Source organism: Anas acuta, chromosome 2, assembly GCF_963932015.1.
Source record: "Anas acuta chromosome 2, bAnaAcu1.1, whole genome shotgun sequence".
Classification (NCBI taxonomy): Eukaryota; Metazoa; Chordata; class Aves; order Anseriformes; family Anatidae; genus Anas; species Anas acuta.
The window spans coordinates 84,455,254-84,472,562 of record NC_088980.1 but is presented as its reverse complement, the minus strand read 5'-3'; the positions used below and the strand labels follow the sequence as shown (position 1 = coordinate 84,472,562).

At 49.5% G+C, this 17,309-nt stretch overlaps 1 long non-coding RNA gene across 1 annotated transcript; it reads right to left on the bottom strand.

Moving 5' to 3' along the window:
- Window positions 1-10,499: 10,499 nt before the first annotated feature.
- LOC137850726 (uncharacterized) lies at window positions 10,500-16,053 on the bottom strand. Its single transcript, XR_011092776.1, has 3 exons — window positions 15,839-16,053; window positions 12,151-12,297; window positions 10,500-10,832 (listed from the first exon to the last, which is right to left on the bottom strand). It is a non-coding gene; the product is annotated as an uncharacterized lncRNA (long non-coding RNA).
- Between the last annotated feature and the right edge of the window lie 1,256 nt (window positions 16,054-17,309).

Sequence of the window (17,309 nt, the reverse complement as noted above, 5' to 3'; positions counted from 1 at the left end):
TTTGTTTCTACCACTTGTTTCCTCATTAGCTCTAATTCAGGGACCTGCGAAACAGCGCGAAGCCACCTGAAAAGTCCCTCCCCACACGTTGCCATTCATTCCACAACCTGATTTATCGCTGCCATCCGCGCATTGCACAGTGCCATGAAAGGTTTGGCGTGCACAGAGGTGGCTGAGGATTTTCAGAAAGAACTTGCCTTAAGAACTGCATCAAGACTTTTGCTGGCAGGCAAAAGATCGGGTGATTGATGAACATAGGGATGGCAGCTGAGCAAGGGAAGCATCTTCCAAACTTCCAAATATTTCCTGGGTACAGAACTACAAGTCCTCTGCTCTCCGGTTAGGAGTTTCTGTCACCTGCTTAGGAAGCAGAAGCAGTAACATGGGATTTAGAGGATCCCGCTGAAGCGTCAGTGCCAGTTCGAGGAAACCATCAATTTACGGGCTTTGAAGAGAGTTTGACCAGTGTTCCAAGGAACATGCACTAGTGCTGCATATAGATGTATGTAAATATCTCTACAGCTGGCTTGTATCAGACCTAGAGTGGCCCTCAGGACTAGGGAAGCGGTTGTCCCTCTGTGCGCGGCTCTGGTGAGGCCGCACCTCGAGCACTGTGTTCAGCGAAGACCTCGAGGTGCTAGAGCGTGTGCGGAGAAGGGCTCTGAAGCTTGTTAAGGGTTTAGAGAACAAGTCTGGTGAGGAACGGCTGAGGGATCTGGGCTTGTTCAGCCTGGAGAAAAGGAGGCTCAGGGGAGACCTTCCTGTGCTCTACAGGAAGCTGAAAGGAGGCTCCAGAGAGGTGGGGATCGTTCTCTTCTCCCAAGCCCCAAGTGACAAGACAAGAACAAAAAACCTGAAGTTGTACCAGGGGAGGTTTCGGTTGGTTATTGCGAAAAATTTCTTCGCCGAAAGACTTGCTCTGGTGGGTTTACGTGGCAAGGTTTTGGTAGCAGGGGGCCATAGGGGTGGCTTCCGTGAGAAGAATCTAGAAGCTGCCCCCTGTTAGATAACGGCTCCACTGCTGGCCAGAGCCAAGCCAGGAAACGATGTCGCTTGTTCCTCTGTGAGAGCATATTTAAGAAAGGAGAACAAAAATAACAAAAAAAGCTGCTTCCCAGGGAGAAAGAGAGGAGAAGCAGCCCTGCAGCCCCCCAGGGGAGTGCAGCAGGAGGGCAGGAGGCAGCAGCAGTTCCCCTGCGGGCTGTGCAGGGAGAGGCCCCCGGTGGAGCAGGCTGTCCCCCTGCAGCCCATGGAGCAGATCTCCACGCTGCAGCCCCCCCGTGGGTGGAGGAGCCCCCGGTGGAGCAGGTGGATGTGGCCTGGAGGAGGCTGCGGCCCATGGAGAGCCCCCGCAGGGCAGGAGCAGGCCCCGGGCCGCAGCTGCAGCCCCCCCGTGGAGAGGAGCCCCCGCAGGAGCAGGGGGTCTGGGGGGAGCTGCCGCCCAGCCGTGGGGGACCCGTGCTGGAGCAGTTTGCTCCTGGGGGATGGATGGATGGAGCCCGTGGGACGGAGCCGTGTGGGAGCAGTGCTTGAGGAGCTGCTGCCTGTGGGCAGCCCGTGTGGGATCAGCTGGAGAAGGACGGCATCCCGTGGGAGGGACCCCACGGGGAGCAGGGGCAGGGAGGGAGCGAGAAGGAGCGGCGGGGACAAAGCATCAGGGACTGACCGCAGCCCTCAGTCCCCTGTTTCCCTGCGCTGCTCAGGAGGAGGAGGTGGAAGAGGGCAGATGGGGAGAAGACGTTTTGGGTTTCTTTCCTTTGTTTCTCACGTGTCTAGTTTGTTGGTAGTAGGCAATAACTCTTACTATCTCCCTATGCCGAGTCTGCTTTGCCCGTCACGATAGTTGTTGAGTGATCTCCCTGTCCTTATCTCAGCCCTTGAGCCCTTTGCATCGTATTTTCTGCCCCTTTCCCTTTGAGGAGGGGGAGTGAGAGAGCGGCCGTGGTGGAACTCGGCTGCCCACCCGATTCAGACCAGCGCAGTTGCAAAGGACTGGAAAAGTTTTCCGACGAAACAAGATGTTTAACAAGGAAGTGCATAGTTTCCTTATTAAGGCTTCCTGGAGAATTGGGGTTATTTCATATTCCCAGCTTGGAGGAAGAGAATTGTTGATTTCACCTTCTTTTTTCTTACATGGAAATAAAAGGTGAACTGCTCTCCAAGTACGGGCAACGTATCAGAATCAAGCTCTTTTTGTCTGTAATCCCTTCTCAAGGAATAGATTGATCACACACCTTCCACAGATGTAGGGGAGCAGGGAATAATGTTTGAACTACTCTCATTCAAGGCAGTTTGGGCATAGTGGTACTTCTCTAGCTGTTTCTGAGACAGACGCGTTAGCAACAGAGAGTGTTGTGCCGTCACTGGGAGGCGCCTGCGGTGATGACTTCAGAAACAGAAGGGAATTATGTCACCACAGCACTTTGGGAAGAGCTGCCTCTGCGCACGTTTAGCTGGGAGGGACAGAGAAGGGTGCTGGATGTGATGAAACCACGTGAGGATTTGTGGATCTCCCCTTGAGGTGCACAGAGAGGGACCATGCCCTTCTGTAAGTGTTTTGATGCTTGGCTGGGGAAAACAGTGTGGTTTTGTTGTGAATGCTTCCTTGTAGTATTCTGTAGTTTGTGTCAAGTCCTTCCAGAAGCCTCAAGGTTGGTACTTTGCTCAATGATGGAGCTGCACAGAGTGAGAACAGACCCAATGTACGGGGGAGGGCCTCTGCACGTTCTCTTCTTCCTACAGACGATCAACAAATAAGGGGAGACAGAGAAGAGTGTGCTGTGGTCCTCCCATAGACCGCAAGTGCTAAAGCATAAACAAGAGGCTTAAGAGTCCCCCTGTCACGTTAAAATTCAGGACAGCAATGGACTTCATCACATGGGCTGGCCTGTCGAGTAGTGTCTCAGGCTGTGGGGTATGAAGATGCACTCCATCTGCTTTCAGGGTAGCAATGGCAGTGGGCAAGCTGCCTGACCTTAACATTTGTCATTTCATCTTTCACCAGAGTTTTGCTGGTTTCCCACGATTCAGTCTTGGTCTAGGAAAAAAAAAAAAAAAAAAAAAAAAGTGAATTTGGATCAAAATAAAAGGATTTCCTTTCCATTAGTTACGTGTTCTTAACTTGACAGATTTGATTATCGACTTAGAAGGCAAATATCTGGCCAGACTGCAAGACTTGTGCTCGCAGCGTGGGACAGCTCTCGTAAAGGTGAGTCAGGGTAGCTTCTGGAAAACAAGACATCAGATCTCCCAAACAGCTTTCTTTGTGCTAATGTAGGAAGGGCGAGTAAGAGTAAAGGTAAGAGTCCAGGTACCATAAGAAGCGGAAGGTGTGAAGGAAACTTCCTTCTGGCTGATACAGCTCCATATCTAGTTGTCAAGTATGAAGAGAGCAGCTCTAAGTTTCTCGGGGAGAGGAAAACAAAGAGACGGGGAGATTGTACAAAGAAAAAAATGGGATTCCCTATTTCAGGAAATCCTAGTAACTGGAAATAGAGATTGGAAGAGTGCTTTAAGCCAAGACAGAAACTTTTTAAAACTAAAACCTAGGAGTTGGATGAACCAAGAAATGAATCCATTTTGATTATGCAGTTGTGTCCAGCGTTATCTTGGGAAATATGGTTTCCACATAAATGTATCTGGTGCTTGAAGTTTTCCTAAGGCCCTTCTCTGTGTATTCCCTACTGTTTGGTAAGCGCTGAGGTCACACTGCAGACAGCAGCACGTCCTCTCCCCACTACTTAGCTGTCTGTTCTCACAACACGTCTAGGAACAGAATGGCTTGGACACAACTGCGCCTAGGACCGAGTTCATTCAAGCTGGTGGACAAGGTAAAAGCTCTGGACAAGCGAAGGGGAGGGAGGGATGGATGGACATACAATATGATCGCTTTAATCTCATTTCTCTAAGAATCCTTGCTGAGAAAACAAAACAAAACAGAATCAAAAAGAACAGAACAGAACAGAACAAATGAAGCAAGCAGCTAGCTTGCTGGAGACATTGTCTGGGAAACAGTGAAAACACTTGCAGACAAAAAACATACCAAAGGACTAACTCTTTGAGCTTAATTCTAATCCAACAGCATAACCTCAAACTCCTGTTTCTGTTCGTCACAGGCTGGTACAGTAACATGTCACACTGGATGACTTTGCAGCATAGATGTCAGGAATGCAGCTTGGGATCACCTCCTCCTTCTACTTAGAGGTCAGTTTGAAGGGATGAGCAAGTAATTTTTCCTGGGTTGACAGAAGTCTAAAGTCTGTTTTCTAACACTCTTACAGACACTTCTCGGTCCATCGGCCTGTCCTGACAACTCTGGTGTGAGTGTGAGGTTGTGGCAAGAGGGATTTCCCATTCCTATTTGACCTGGTGGACACCAGCTCTCCTAGGAAATGGCTGATGTTGCTGAGGAGGCAGCAGTATCAAAGCCCTTGTTGATGAAGGTACAACAAGCTGGGGAGGCTTTGGCATTTCTGCACAATGCTGCTCCCTGATTGTCACTCCAGACTCAGATTCTGAAAGAAGCAAAGCAAGCTAGAGGAAAACTGTACGTCCGGGTAATTTTCTTTCTTTCTATTTTTTCATTCTTCACTTGTAAGAAAACCTAAGTCTTTAAACCATTTGTTTGCAAACACGGCTTAATGGAAATGCTTATGGGTGTGCCCCTTCCCCTTGTTTGGAACCTGCTTAACCTCGCTTCAGCTATAGGACACCTATGCTCAAATGTATGCTTCCCATGATAAAGCGGTGTTCTTTCGCTATTCTTTTCTGAGATGGTTGCAGGTGAGGTTGAAAAGAGTTGTCAGTAGGATTCTTCGTTTCCTTTGCAGGATCCAAAACTCCGTGTTACAGCGGATCTTCTCCTCTGATCTGAAAAGCTTCACAGGCCAAAAGAGAATTGAGATGACGAAGGAAACAGAGAATGCTGACCAGTATTTCCAATTACCACCCGTAAGTTTTGTGAAAGAATCCGGTGCATTTCTGTAGTGGTAGAAAGTTAATCAAATCATGATCGCGCACTTGAAGGCAAGCAATGCTACAAAAATGAAGAATGCAAGGCCCTGCTTAAGGGCAATCTTCAGGCTGCTTCTAGATCAACAACTTATTTGGTTCTTCCACAACCTCATCTCCACTTGCTTAGAAGTTGTGAAGGTCGGAAGCACACTCCGTCTTTTTCATCCCCTCTGTGTATCTTTTCCCTGACAGCAACTTCTGTCTTGGCTCTTCACATCCAGCCAGAGCAGTTGCTTTGCCTCCGCAACCTGCAGGCTGTCCTCTCGTGTGTACCTGTGCTGGACTGAGGGCAATGCTTGTAACGCACACAGATGCTGTATTCACTAGGACTTTTAGAAAAGAGAGCAAGAAGCTAACCTGCGCAGCAGTTTCTTAGGTTTCTGCATATCTATCTCTCTATCTATCTCTCTGCGTATATATTTCATTACTTCTTTACTTGTTTAAAGATCCTTTAAATACAGTAGATACTTTAAGAAAGCTTACTTGTTCTTCTCCTTTACTTGTTTTTAACGTTTACTTTTCTAACCGATCCTTAATGTTACAACATTGGATTTCTTTAGTTCTCAGTCCTTAGAAGTTCTCAAAGCACATCAGTGATTTCTCTATTTCTCAATCTTTCCATCTGCATTGAGACCTCTTATCTGAATTTAGGTATTAGGTGAAGAAGAACACTGCAACCAGCTGAAGCCGTATCGGACACATGCTTCTGCTAGGAAGTCATTCCGAGGGATTCCACGGTGTACTTTAGACAGGTTTGCTCTGGACTCAGCATCCCCAAGGGATATTTCAAAGCTCTCGGAAGGACCTGTCGTTATCTCTGACACTGCAGCCTCCATTAGGGACGGGTAAATATTCCTTGCCCTTGTGGGAAGGAACTACTCAGTTAGCTGTTTCTAACCCAAATCTCTTTGTTGTCTTCTATTGACAGACACCACCCGGCTAGCCAAGCTAAACCTGTGAAAATGGAAGGAGTGGGACTACTTCAAAAGCCTGCTGCTGCTTCTAAGCAGAACTGCCATGTAGGTGGGGACACAGCAAGAGGACACGTCCAGGCCAGGGTGGAACTGCAAGGCACCTGTCTGAGCCACACAACGAAGTCAGCGATTCCCAGTTGGAGACTGTTGCTCAACTAGTGACAAAGCAGCTGGAGCGCTTCTGGTTGCTGCTGATGGGTTCCAGTGAATCAGCCAGGGATATGAGCTACGAGAACGGCTGAAGCGATCTGAACTTACCTGAAAGAAAGAAGACAAGAGGGGAGGGAAGGGGAGGGAATAAAAAGAAGGGAAGGGAAGGGAAGGGAGGGGAGGGGAGGGGAGGGGTGGAGAAGGGAGGGAATAAAAAAAAGGGAAGGGAGGGTAGGGTAGGGTAGGGTAGGGTGGTGTAGTGTACTGTACTGTACTGTACTGTAGTAGTGTAGTGTACTGTAGTGTAGTGTACTGTAGTGTAGTGTAGTGTAGTGTAGTGTAGTGTAGTGTAGTGTAGTGTAGTGTAGCATAGTAGAGGGGAGGGGAGCGTAGGAGAGTATAGGGTAGTGTAGGACAGCGGAGTTTAGGGGAGTGTAGGGTAGGATAGGGGAGGGGAGCGTAGGGGAGCATAGGGGAGGGGAGCATAGGGTAATGTAGGGTAGTGTAGCGAAGGGGAGTGAAGGGTAGTATAGGGGAGGGGATTATAGGGTTGTGTAGGGGTGTGTAGGGGAGGGGAGTGTAGGGGAGTGTAGGGGAGTGTAGGGGTGTGTAGGGTAGTGTAGAGGAGGGGAGTGTAGGGGAGTGTAGGGTAGTATAGGGGAGGAGAGGGGAGTGTAGGGGAGTGTAGGGGTGTGTAGGGTAGTATAGAGGAGGGGAGTGTAGGGGAGTGTAGGGTAGTAGAAGGGAGGGGAGGGGAGTGTAGAGGTGTGTAGGGTAGTATAGGGGAGGGGAGTGTAGGGGTGTGTAGGGTAGTATAGAGGAGGGGAGTGTAGGGTAGTATAGGGGAGGGGAGGGGAGTGTAGGGGAGTGTAGGGGTGTGTAGGGTAGTATAGAGGAGGGGAGTGTAGGGAGTGTAGGGCAGTATAGAGGAGGGGAGTGTAGGGGAATGTAGGGGTGTGTAGGGTAGTATAGAGGAGGGGAGGGGAGGGTGTGTAGGGTAGTATAGAGGAGGGGGAGTGTAGGGTAGTATAGGGGAGGGGAGGGGAGTGTAGGGGACTGTAGGGTGTGAGTAGGGTAGTATAGGGGAGGGGAGTGTAGGGGTGTGTAGGGTAGTATAGAGGAGGGGAGGGGAGGGGAGTGTAGGGGTGTGTAGGGGAGTGTAGGGGAGTGTAGGGTAGTATAGGGGTGTGTAGGGTAGTATAGGGGAGGGGAGTGTAGGGGAGTGTAGGGTAGTATAGGGGTGTGTAGTGTAGTATAGGGGTGTGTAGTTTAGTATAGGGGAGGGGAGGGGGGAGGGGAGGGGAGGGGAGGGGAGGGGAGGGGAGGGTGGGAGGGGAGGGGAGGGGAGGGGAGGGGAGGGGAGGGGTGGGTAACAGAGTGTCGGGACAGGGAGCATAGGGGAGGGGAGGGGAGGGAAGGGAAAAGAGCAGATGGGAGGGGTGGGGAGTGCTACCATAAATAAAATTGCCAAATACATGACATTTTGGATCTGGAGCCAAATCTTTGTGTTGCTGAAGGGACGCAAGACACAGACTCCTGATGGCTTTTGAACAGGAGGCGTTTATTGCCCTTTTTCACTACTACATGTCCTCTCCCCATAGCCCCACGTGCTGTCCACGCGCCCGAATCTATCATACAGTTGGTCAGAGACCCTCAGACACGCGCCTGGAGCCAGCCAGCAATTGCCCACTGCCCAAAGGTCCTCTTTAACACTGTAGCCAATCCTTGATCTCAGCCTCCCTCAAGGTTTTGTTTCTACCACTTGTTTCCTCATTAGCTCTAATTCAGGGACCTGCGAAACAGCGCGAAGCCACCTGAAAAGTCCCTCCCCACACGTTGCCATTCATTCCACAACCTGATTTATCGCTGCCATCCGCGCATTGCACAGTGCCATGAAAGGTTTGGCGTGCACAGAGGTGGCTGAGGATTTTCAGAAAGAACTTGCCTTAAGAACTGCATCAAGACTTTTGCTGGCAGGCAAAAGATCGGGTGATTGATGAACATAGGGATGGCAGCTGAGCAAGGGAAGCATCTTCCAAACTTCCAAATATTTCCTGGGTACAGAACTACAAGTCCTCTGCTCTCCGGTTAGGAGTTTCTGTCACCTGCTTAGGAAGCAGAAGCAGTAACATGGGATTTAGAGGATCCCGCTGAAGCGTCAGTGCCAGTTCGAGGAAACCATCAATTTACGGGCTTTGAAGAGAGTTTGACCAGTGTTCCAAGGAACATGCACTAGTGCTGCATATAGATGTATGTAAATATCTCTACAGCTGGCTTGTATCAGACCTAGAGTGGCCCTCAGGACTAGGGAAGCGGTTGTCCCTCTGTGCGCGGCTCTGGTGAGGCCGCACCTCGAGCACTGTGTTCAGCGAAGACCTCGAGGTGCTAGAGCGTGTGCGGAGAAGGGCTCTGAAGCTTGTTAAGGGTTTAGAGAACAAGTCTGGTGAGGAACGGCTGAGGGATCTGGGCTTGTTCAGCCTGGAGAAAAGGAGGCTCAGGGGAGACCTTCCTGTGCTCTACAGGAAGCTGAAAGGAGGCTCCAGAGAGGTGGGGATCATTCTCTTCTCCCAAGCCCCAAGTGACAAGACAAGAACAAAAAACCTGAAGTTGTACCAGGGGAGGTTTCGGTTGGTTATTGCGAAAAATTTCTTCGCCGAAAGACTTGCTCTGGTGGGTTTACGTGGCAAGGTTTTGGTAGCAGGGGGCCATAGGGGTGGCTTCTGTGAGAAGAATCTAGAAGCTGCCCCCCGTTAGATAACGGCTCCACTGCTGGCCAGAGCCAAGCCAAGAAACGATGTCGCTTGTTCCTCTGTGAGAGCATATTTAAGAAAGGAGAACAAAAATAACAAAAAAAGCTGCTTCCCAGGGAGAAAGAGAGGAGAAGCAGCCCTGCAGCCCCCCAGGGGAGTGCAGCAGGAGGGCAGGAGGCAGCAGCAGTTCCCCTGCGGGCTGTGCAGGGAGAGGCCCCCGGTGGAGCAGGCTGTCCCCCTGCAGCCCATGGGTCCCCCACGGAGCAGATCTCCACGCTGCAGCCCCCCCGTGGGTGGAGGAGCCCCCGGTGGAGCAGGTGGATGTGGCCTGGAGGAGGCTGCGGCCCATGGAGAGCCCCCGCAGGGCAGGAGCAGGCCCCGGGCCGCAGCTGCAGCCCCCCCGTGGAGAGGAGCCCCCGCAGGAGCAGGGGGTCTGGGGGGAGCTGCCGCCCAGCCGTGGGGGACCCGTGCTGGAGCAGTTTGCTCCTGGGGGATGGATGGATGGATGGAGCCCATGGGACGGAGCCGTGTGGGAGCAGTGCTTGAGGAGCTGCTGCCTGTGGGCAGCCCCTTCAGAATCAGACTGGGAGGGACTCCACGTGGAGCAGGGGCAGGGAGTGACCATGAAGGAGCAGCAGAAATGTATTGTTAGGGACTGGCTGCAGCCCTCATTCCCCTGCGCTGCTTGAGGGGAGGAGGTAGAAGAGAGTGAAAGGGGGGGGGGAAGGTGGTTTTAGTTTGCTTTTAGTTTCTCACTGTTCTAGTCTGTTAGTGATAGGCAATAAAGAATATTAATATTCCTATGTTTTGCCCATGACACTAATTATTGAGTGATCTCTGGTCCTTATCTCAAACCTTGAGCCCTTTGCATCATATTTTCTCCCCCTTTTCCTTTGAGTCGTTGTGGTGGAGTTCAGCTGACAAGCAGGGTAAAAGCGCCATAACATTATAGTGCATAGATATGTCCGACAAAAAAGTTATTGCAGTTCTTCATTTGAGAGATTTATGGATGTATGGTTTCAGCTCAGTAGCAGCTGGACTCATTAGCCAGGATTTTGCTGAGTGTGGTAGGACACAGGAGGCAGAAGGGTCTGCCTCTCTCTGAGATGGAAGGAAGACTTCACTCCCATAAAAACAAGGTCCTATAGTTCCTGCTGAGATAAGACATCAGGAAGAAGTCTGAACTAAGACCTATCACACAGGTGAGATATTTCCAACATGATCAGCCAGGGCTGTCAGAAGAGGGGGCTGCTGGTTGAGATACACAGGTACTGCATTGGTGCTGTATGGTGACCTTGGGCGGAGCAGGGGCTTCTCTACATCCTAGAACTGGCAGCAGGCCGGGCAGGATCCTTCCTCTTCAGTTGCAGAACTTCGTGTTGTGCTGAGCTCAGTATCAAGAGGGAGCAGCCATCTGGGAAGCCTTGTCATCCAGAGATGTTCAGCATTATCCCTTCATGTCCTTCTCAGGCTTTTTGGCTTCCCAGCTCTCTGTAATTACTTGAAGCATTATGAATGAAGATGACATGCTCAAAAGTGTCTGTTTGGTTTTGCCCAAAATTTTTTAAAGTAGTGGTCTGGTTTACAGTAACCAACTGTTATAAATTCCAAGTCAATTTAGCTTTAAGATTTATTTATAGGTTCAATAAAAGGCAGGTAAACAGCGCTGCATGCGCAAGGAGTCTGGGCTCCTCCAACATGCACAGACATTACATCAGGCAGCTGCTTTTTCTGCTCCTAGGCTAATACATATTCATTACTACTTCTAGAAAAGGCAGGGTTATTATAATTAGTTCCCGGATTCTGAACCCTCCCACTGGCACGTGCATATCAGTCCCTGGTGGTCCTTCTGGGGGTCTCTTGTGCTGAAGGCTCAAAGTCTTCCTCCCAGGCTTTGTCCTTGTCCTTCTCCTTTGTCCATCTTGGCCAGGTATCAGAGACTTGCCTGGTGTCCAAGGCAATAGTCACAATAGTTAGCAGTAATCCTGAGACCCCTTTGTTCTCTTATCCCCAGACATCAGAGACTCAAGGTTTACCCTTCAAGCCCTCTATTGACACAAATTGCTGGAACATTCCTTACAATACTCTTAGATCAGGATTCTGATTTTAACAGTGGTTCCTAGTGCAGAGAACTTTTCCAGAGAACAGAGAAGCAAACCAGTCCTGACTGCTTTGAAAGAGATGGAGATAACAAACAAATGTAAAAGAAGAAAATAAACCTGTGGGAATGTTTTCCAAGAATTGTCATAGTCCAAAAGCTTTAAATTGGTTCAATCCCTGAAAGTTAATTAGCGTAAACTCAAGTTGCATCACTGAACTTGAAGCAGTAGGATAGACTTGCACCATTTGTCCCCCTGTACTCGGCTCTGGCGAGGCCGCACCTCGAGTACTATGTTCAGTTTTGGGCCCCTCGCTACAAGAAGGACATCGAGGTGCTTGAGCGGGTCCAAAGAAGGGCGACGAAGCTGGTGAGGGGCCTGGAGAACAAGTCCTGCGAGGAGCGGCTGAGGGAGCTGGGCTTGTTCAGCCTGGAGAAGAGGAGGCTCAGGGGCGACCTTATTGCTCTCTACAGATACCTCAAAGGAGGCTGTAGTGAGGTGGGGGTTGGCCTGTTCTCCCACGTGCCTGGTGACAGGACGAGGGGGAATGGGCTTAAGTTGCGCCAGGGGAGTTTTAGGTTAGATGTTAGGAAGAACTTCTTTACTGAAAGGGTTGTGAGGCACTGGAACAGGCTGCCCAGGGAGGTGGTGGAGTCACCATCCCTGTAAGTCTTCAAAAGACGTTTAGATGTGGAGCTTAGGGATATGGTTTAGTGGGGACTGTTAGTGTTAGGTCAGAGGTTGGACTCGATGATCTTGAGGTCTCTTCCAACCTAGAAATTCTGTGATTCTGTGATTCATTGCAGAGCCTCAGTTGTGGATTAAATTGCCATTGCCTCTAACTCTATACAAGAACAAGAGGGAAAAGCACACCTTTCTACTTTGTCAGCTAATGGCATAACTAGAGAGAAAAAAAAATAAGTTGTTAATTAAAAAGTAATATTGTTTTAAGGCATTTCAACAAATCTGTAATATTTGGTATTAAGCAGACAAAAAACGAAAGGGAATAGGAAACAGTAGAAGGTATTTGCATGGCCTTAATTTACATGGCAATTGACAACAAGAACAACTTGCAATGATTTCAAAGTGCCTTCCACCATTCACCCTTGGGACTCTGGGGACCAGATATTCTCCCCCTCTCCCTGCCACATATAACTCTCCTACCTCTCAACACATCTGTGCATGAGACGCTTTAGGATTTCTTTAACCTTTGACAACACCTCAAGTGCATTCTGGAGACATACCAAGAAGAATGTGCTCGTCTCAACATCCCAAAGGTAGTCAAAGCTTTGGAAGGCTACCATAACTTGCCTGGAGGAGAAGAAAGGGAGAATGAACAAGTGGGAAAGCATATCTTCCCCTGACCCTACCTCAGAAACTATTAACAATGATGCCTTTCACACTTTTTCTTCAGGGAGCCCGTCTATGGGGGGACCAGGACTAGGGACTTTTCTGAGGGTCACAGATAGGAGGGGTCTCCCCGCCCCTACTGTTGCTTGACAGCCCTCTCCTATGTCCCGACAAGGGGTAGAGGCTGCCCCCGTTGTACACATGCAGAACAGAGGGCCAGACTGTCCACAAGAGACAAGGGGCTGGACCCTTGTCTAGGCTCAGAGCAGAAAGAGACATGTGCCCCCGACACCCATGGTGCCACCTACCCCCATGGTGTCCCTGGGAAATAGATTTAAGGCTCTCAGGGAGGTTGCAGAAGAGGCTAAGGATCTGGACACTAGTCAGAACCTGGGAAGCAACCCTGAGAAGAGTCAAGATTGGGGGAAGTGCAAAACATAAGGATCAGGGCCGGATGGAGCACTGCATTGTAACCTGTGTCACAACAAAATAGAGCGGAGAGTCCTGGTGATTGGAGACTCCTTGCTGAGGGGCACTGATGCTCCTATCTGCCGCCCAAATAACCTAGCCAGAGAAGTGTGCTGTCTTCCTGGGGCACATATGAGAGATGTTAGGAAGGCTCTGCCACGACTCATTAAACTGGAGGACTACTATCCTCTCATAGTCATTCAGTTTGGATCCCGGGAAGCTGCTATTAGAAAAATGAAGAACATTAAAAAGTTCTTTGCATCCCTAGGGAGGTTGTTGCAGGGATCGGGGGTGCAGGTAATGTTCTCCTCTGTCCTCCCGCCGGGTGACTGGGATGCAGATAGAAGGAGCAGAACAGGACAGGTAAATGACTGGCTGAGGGGGTCATGTCTGGACCAGGGATTTGGGTATTTTGATCTTGGGCTATCCTTTGAGAGGCCGGGTATGTGGGCTACGGACAGACACCAACTGAGCAAGTTGGGCGCAAGTGTGTTGGGGAGCAAGCTCTCTGGGCTGATTACCAGGGCTTTAAACTAGGTTTGATGGGGGAAGGGAGGGGAGCTAAAGGTGACAGAGAAGGGCTGGGGGAAATTATCACTGCTGTCACTGTTGAAGACAGGGAAAAACTTCTGAGCTCTCCCATAGGATTGTCTGAGGGCTCCTCAGAGAAGGTAGTGTTCCTGATCCCTTGGCCAGTATCTTCTTCTTGCATCCCCCCAGGGGTAACTGCACTTACTGCTTCCCTAAAGTGCCTGTACACCAACGCATGGAGCATGGGAAATAAACAGGATGAGCTCGAGATCTGTGTTCGGTCGCAGGGCCACTATCTCAGTGCAATCACCGAGACATGGTGGGACAGCTCGCATGACTGGAATGCTGTTGAGGGCTATGTCCTCTTTAGGAAAGACAGGCTGGGGAAGGGAGGGGGTGGGGTTGCCCTTTATGTGAGGGAGCAATTAGAGTGTACCCCAGCTCCAGCTGGGGGAAGGTGAAGGACAGGTGGAGAGCTTGTGGATAAGAATTAAGGGGTGGGCTGGTATGAAAGACACCGTGGTAGGGGTCTACTACAGGTCTCCAGATCAGGAGGAGGAAGTCTATGAGGCCTTCTACAAGCAACTGCCAGTAGCCTCACGATCACTGGTCCTCATGGGGGATTTCAATTACCCAGACATCTGCTGGGTAAGCAACTTGGCCAGGCACGAGCAGTCCAAATTGTTCCTACAATATGTTGAGGACAATTTTCTGATGCAGGTGGTGGAGGAGCCAACGAGGTGCAGGGGGTGCTCCTGGACCTTGTTCTTACCAGCAGGGATGGCCTTGTTAGGGATGTGAAGGTTGGGGGCAGCTTGGGATACAGTGACCATGAGATGGTGGAGTTCTGGATGGAACTAGGCAAAGCAAGTAAGGCTAAAAGCAGGATTGCTACCCTGGACTTTCAAAGAGCAAACTTTGACCTCTTCCGGGACCTGCTTGGGAGTATCTCATGGGATAGGCTGCTAGAAGGCAAGGGTGCTTGTGAGGGCTGGGCTACATTTAAGCAGCACTTCTTCCATGCTCAAGATCGGTGCATCCTGAAGAATAAGAAATCGGGGATCAGGGAAGGGGGGCAGGAAACCCATGTGGATGAGCAAGGAGCTCTTCAATAAGATCAAAAGGAAGAGGATGGTCTATGAAATGTGGAAAAGGAGCGTGTCCTCTTGGGAGGAGCATAGATGTGTTGTCAGGGCCTGCAGGGACACAACAAGGAAGGCTAAAGCCCACCTAGAGATGAGGCTTTGCGAAAGAGGTAAAGGATAATAAGAAGGGTTTTTTCAAGTATGTAAACAGCAAGAGGAAGACAATGTGGGTCCCTTGCTGAATGAGGGAGGTGTCCTGGTCATGGGAGACGCTGAGAAGGCAGAGAGGCAGAGATACTGAATGCTTTCTTTGCTTTAGTCTTTGCTTCAGGGACACTCCCTTGGGACTCCTTGCCCCTGAGAATAGGACAAAGGGTCTGGGAAATGGAGGGCTCCCCCCTGGTGGACCTGGGAGTGGTTCAGGAGCATCTGAGTGGGCTCAACACACACAAATCCATGGGTCCCAATGGAATGCATCCGCGTGTGCTAAGGAAGCTGGCAGATGTGATCACCACACCACTCTATCATCTTTGAAAGGTCCTGGAGAACAGATGAGGTGCCTGAAGACTGGAGGATAGCCAATGTCACTCCTGTCTTCAAGAAGGGCAGGAAGGAGGATCCAGGAAACTACAGGCCATTCAGTCTCACCTCTGTCCCTGGAAAGGTATTGGAGCAGCTTGTTCGGGATGCCATCTCCAAGCAATTGGAAGAGAAGAAAAATTATGAAGAGTAGTCAGCATGGATTCACCAAGGGGAAGTCGTGCTCAACCAACCTTGTTGCTTTCTATGATGGCATCACCAGCTGGGTAGATGGGGGGGAGAGCGGTGGATGTCATCTACATTAACTTTAGCAAGGCTTTTGATACTGTCTTCCATGACATCCTACTAGCAAAGCTGAGAAAGTGTGGGATAGATGAGTGGATGGCAAGGTGGGTTGAGAACTGGCTGACTGGCCAAGCTCAGACAGTGGTGATCAGCAGAGCAGAGTCCCGCTGGAGGCCTGTGACTAGCAGTGTTCCCCAGGGGTCATTGCTGGATCCAATCTTGTTCAACATCTTCATCGATGACCTTGATGAGGGAATAGTGCCTGTCAATATGCCATCAATATACCCCCTTGATGAGGGAATAGTGCCTGACAAGGGGCAATGGCTACAAGTTAGAGCACAGGAAGTTGTGCACTGACATGCAAAAGAACTTCTTCATGGTGAGGGTAATGGAGCATTGGAACAGGCTGCCTAGAGAGGTTGTGGAGTCTCCTCTGGAGACATTCAAGGCCTGCCTGGATGCCTACCTGGGCAGCCTGCTCAGACTGGGGGATCCATTGAGAATCCATGTAAGTAACTTCACTGAAAACAGACAAGGTGAAGGAAGTCCTCAAGCTCCCCAACACAACAACTCTAGAACCCAGGAACACTTACCTGCCAGCTTCTGAACTGCCAAACTACTTCACAGGGAAGTAGCACCACCAGGGTTTTCCTGTTCTGAGAAGTCACCACCAATGTAACTAGCTCATAGAGTCTCCAAAACTATTTCACAGAAATGGTAGAAAACATGAAGAAAAACAGCCTACTCAGGAATACAAAGTCCATCAGGACAGTAGAAAAGCACCCTAAGTAATCTGAACCTCAAACACCCCTGGGGTAGCAATTCTTCCCATAAAATCCTCATGCTTCCTATATAGCAAAGGTCAAATGATCCCCACCCGGCAGATTTCACTTCACAAGGGTGGAGCCAAGAGACCTTGTGGAATAAGCTCATCAACCTGGCTTCAATGTTTTAGGTTCAATTGCTCCTTATCTCTAATAGAAATAACCTGACAAGGGGCTTAGTGGTTAGAGTTGACCTAATGAATTAATTACAAAAGGCACATAAGGGTCATATTTCTGCTAGTCATTCTGTGAGGAAAATTAGTACAGAGCCTGTCAAAATAAGATAAATAAACATAAATAAAAGACATAAATACAAGAAAAAAGAAAATGACCTAAAAGGCAAAATTGCCATCATAGATTTTCAACTGTCTAGTCACGACAGATAAAGAATATAGCAACCAGAAAGACTTTTCTTGATGTTATCGTTATCTAAATTTACTTTTCTGAGATCTCTTCATTATGCAGGACTTTTCAAAGTCTAGTGCCATGACCTCTGACTGCAGTATTTACTTTGGCTGCATATAAACTATCACATATATATGCCAGGATCCGGATCCTCACTCCCTATTCAGGTGAAGGACCGGGATGAAAGTTTTGGCTTTAATTTGGTTACATGACTACATTGCTGTTGTTGTGGTTTCCCCCGGCCGGCAGCTAAGCACCACACAGCCGTTCGCTCACCCTCCCCCCTCCCTTTCTGGGATGGGGGAAAGAAATAGGAAAACAAAGCCTGTGGGTCGAGACAGAGACAGTTTCTTAAGACAGGAAAACAAACAAACAAACAAAAAAAAACACAATAATAATAACAATAATAGTACTGTTACTACTAATGTGTACAGAATAAGTGATGCACAATGCAATTGCTCACCACCCGCTGACCAATGCCCAGCCTATCCCCGAGCAGACGGCCCCCCCCCCCTTCCCGGCTAGCCATCCCTATCTATTGTTTAGCATGATGTCAGAGGGTATGGAATAACCCTTTGTCTAGTTTGGGTCAGCTGTCCTGGGTCTGTCCCCTCCCAGCTCCTGCTGCACCCCCAGCCTGCTCGTTGGCAGGACAGAGCAAGAAGCTGAAACGTCCTTGGCTTAGTGTAAGCACTGCTCTGCAGCAATTAAAACATCAGTGTGTTCATCCTAATCCACAACATAGCACCCTACCAGCTCCCAGGAGGAAAATTAACTCTATCCTAACTGAAACCAGGACAGCTGTTTTCTGGCAGGTTGCAGGGAGAAGATTGAC